Source organism: Dipodomys spectabilis, unplaced genomic scaffold (genome assembly GCF_019054845.1).
Source record: "Dipodomys spectabilis isolate Male_0828 unplaced genomic scaffold, ASM1905484v1 ptg000047l, whole genome shotgun sequence".
Taxonomy (NCBI): domain Eukaryota; kingdom Metazoa; phylum Chordata; class Mammalia; order Rodentia; family Heteromyidae; genus Dipodomys; species Dipodomys spectabilis.
This window is the reverse complement of record NW_024870724.1, coordinates 2,243,338-2,247,500: the sequence shown is the minus strand read 5'-3', so window position 1 is coordinate 2,247,500 and position 4,163 is coordinate 2,243,338.

The following is a 4,163-nucleotide window of genomic DNA, read 5'->3' as shown; positions in this document are numbered from 1 at the left end:
CATCCACCCACCCATCTACCCATCCATCCATCCATCCATCCACACATCCATCCACCCATCCACCCATCTGTCTAACCAGCCATCCATCCATCCATCCATGCATCCATCCACTCATCCATCCATGCATCCATCCACCCATCCATCCATCCACCCATCCATCCATCCTTCCATCCACCCATCCATCCACCCATCCATCCATGCATTCATCCACGCATCCATGCATCCATCCGTCCATCCATCTATCCATCCATCCATCCACCCATCCATCTACCCTTCTATCCACCCATCCATCCATCCATCCATCCACCAATCCATCCATCCGTCCATCCATCCATCCTTCCATCCGCCCACACATCCATCCATCCATCCATCCACCCACCAACCCAGCCATCCATCCATCCATCCACCCATCCACCCACCCATCCAACCATCCACCCATCCATCCACCCAACCACCCATCCATCCACACATCCATCCACCCACCCATCTACCCATCCACACATCCATCCACTCACCCATCTACCCATCCATCCATCCACACATCCATCCAACCATCCACCCATCCGTCTAACCAGCCGTCCATGCATCCATCCATGCATCCATCCACTCATCCATCCATGCATCCATCCACCCATCCATCCATCCACCCACCCATCCATCCTTCCATCCACCCATCCATCCATCCATCCATGCACCCATCCATCCACCCACCCATCAATCCATCCACCCATCCATCCACCCACCCATCCACCCATCCATCCATGCATCCATCCACCCATCCATGCATCCATCCATCCATCCATCCATCTATCCATCCATCCATCCACCCATTCATCCACCCTTCTATCCACCCATCCATCCATCCATCCATCCACCAATCCATCCATCCGTCCATCCATCCATCCATCCATCCATCCATCCTTCCATCCGCTCACGCATCCATCCATCCATCCACCCACCCACCCAACCACCCACCCATCCATCCATCCACCCACCCATGCATCTACCCATCCATCCACCCATCCATCCATCCATCCACCCACCCATCCACCCATCCATCCATCCATCCATCCATCCATCCATCCATCCATCCATCTGTCCACCCATCCGTCCATCCATCTATCCATCCATCTATCCACCCATCCATCCATCCATCCATGCACCCATCCATCCACCCACCCATCCATCCATCCGTCCATCCATCTATCCAATCATTCATCCACCCACCGGTCCATCCTTCCATCCACCCATCCATCCTTCCATCCACCCATCCATCCATCCATCCACCCACCCATCCACCCATCCATCCATCCGTCCTTCCATCCACCCATGCATCCATCCATCCATCCAACCCCCCATCCACCCATCCATCCATCCATCCACCCATCCATCCATCCACCCATCCATCCACCCATCCATCCATCCATCCACACACCCATCTACCCATCCATCCATGCATCCATCCACCAATCCATCCATCCATGCATCCATACACCCATCCATCCATCCATCCATCCATCCACCCACCCATCCACCCATCCATCCATCCATCCACCCATCCATCCATCCATCCATCCATCTACCCATCCATCCATCCACCCATCCATCCACCCATCCATCCATGCATTCATCCACCCATCCATCCATCCATGCATCCATCCACCCATCGATCCATGCATCCATCCATCCATCCATCCACCCATCCATCCATCCATCCATCCACCCATCCATCCATCCCTCCATCAACCCATCCATCCATCCATCCATCCATCCACTCTTCTTTGTTATTGGGGGTGGGAGTAAGGAAGGGGGGCAGGCTCTCTTGGTTCTTGAACTCAGCACCCTGGGTTTTCTGGACCCCTGAGTGACCCTGAGCCCTAGAGACCAAGATGGCCCCACTTCCAGTTTGCTGGTGGAGCTCAGAGTTTCCTCATGGAGTTTCCTGTCCCTAGGGTGGGACCTTAGGCCCCTGGGAGCCATAGAGACACCAAGATTGTGCCACTTCCGGTTTCCTGGTGGTTTCCTTGGAGACCAGGCACCTGACTTCCTCTTCCTCTTCCTCTTCCTCCTATGACGCTTATTGGTATTATTATTAATATTGTTGTTGTTGTTGTTACTGTTATTGCTGTTGTTACTATTGTTATTACTATCATTGTTATTACTATTGTTATTACTGTTACTGTTACTGTTATTGCTATTGTTATTACTATTAATACTATTGTTATTATTATTGTTACTATTGTTATTACTATTTTTATTACTGTTACTGTTATTGTTGTTACTATTGTTATTACTCCTATTGTTGTGGTTATGACCATAGTTCCTACTCCTATGTCTATATTGTTGTTACGATTATTGCCATTATTGTTATTATTACTCTCAGTTTTACTATTATTACTCTTGGTATTGTTATTACTGTTATTGTTACTATTATTACTTCTATTATTGTTATTGGCATTGCTATAGTTATTGCTGTTATTAGTATTGCTATTGTTGTTTTTGATACTATTGTTACTATTATTATTACTATTGTTATTAGTGTTATCATTACTTTGTTATTACTGTTATTTCATTATTACCATTGTTATTGTTGCTATTACTGTTGTCACTATTGTTACTATTGTTATTATTACTGTTATTGTTGTTACTATTATTATTGTTATCACTGTTATTATTGTTATAGTTGTTATTGTTACCAATATTAGTACTATTATTACTATTGTTATTACTGTTGTTATTACTATTATTTGTATTATTGATATTATTATTGTTGTTACTATTATTACTATTGTGGTTTTAGCTATTGTCATTACTATTATTACTCTTAACATTGCTATTGATATTACTGTTATTTCTATTATTGCTATTGTTCTTGTTACTATTACTGTTATTGTTTTATTACTGTTATTACTGTTGTTATTGTTGTTGTTACTGTTATTGTTACTTGTTACTATTGTTGTTATCACTATTGTTCTTACTATTATTATTGCTATTGTTATTACTGTTGTTTTTACTGTTATTTCTAATATTACTATTCTTGTTGTTATTGTTACTATTATTCCTGTTGTTCTTGCTATTATTACTGTTATTGTTGTTATTACTATTGTTATTGTTACTATTATTACTGTTGTTATTACTATTATTTCTATTATCACTATTGTTATTGTTACTGTTGCTATTATTGTTATTACTATTGTTGCTATTATTATTACTCTTATTTCTATTACGATTTTTGTTGTTACTACTGTTACTACTGTGGTTGTTGCTATTGTTACTGTTATTACTATTGTTATTACTATTATTAATACTATTATTACTGTTGTTATTACCATTAATTCTATTATTGCTATTGTTGTTGTTACTGTTATTGTTGTTGTTGCTATTATTAATACTATTATTATTACTGTTGTTATTACTGTTATTATCACTGCTATTTCTATTATTACTATTGTTGCTATTGTTACTATTATTAGTATTATTGTTATTACTGTTATTATTACTGTTGTTACTACTGTTACTGTTGTTATTACTGTTGTTACTACTGTTATTACTATTATGTTACTATTATTATTGCTGTTGTTATTTCTGTTGTTATTACTATTATTTCTATTATTATTACTGTTGTTACCATTATTGTTACTGTTATTGTTACTATTATTACTATTGTTGTTACTGTTGTTATTACTATTACTATTATTGTTATTGTTACTATTATTACTACTGGGGTAGTTGCTGTTGTTATTACTATTATTAATACTATTGTTATTACTATTGTTACTGTTATTATTACTGTTGTCATTACTATTGTTTTTACTGTTATTATTACTATTATTATTACTGTTATTGTTACTGTTATTACTGTTGTTATTACTGTTATTATTACTGTTGTTATTACTATTACTATTATTGTTATTGTTGTTATTGTTACTGTTATTACTACTGGGGTAGTTGCTATTGTTATTACTATTATTAATACTATTGTTATTACAGTTGTTACTGTTATCATTAGTGTTGTTATTACTGTTGTTTTTACTGTTATTATTGTTGTTGTTATTGTTACTGTTGTTACTATTGTTATTGCTATTTTTAGTATTATTATTACTGTTGTTATTGTTACTATCACTGTTGTCACTATTGTTATTACTGTTGTTATTACTGTTATT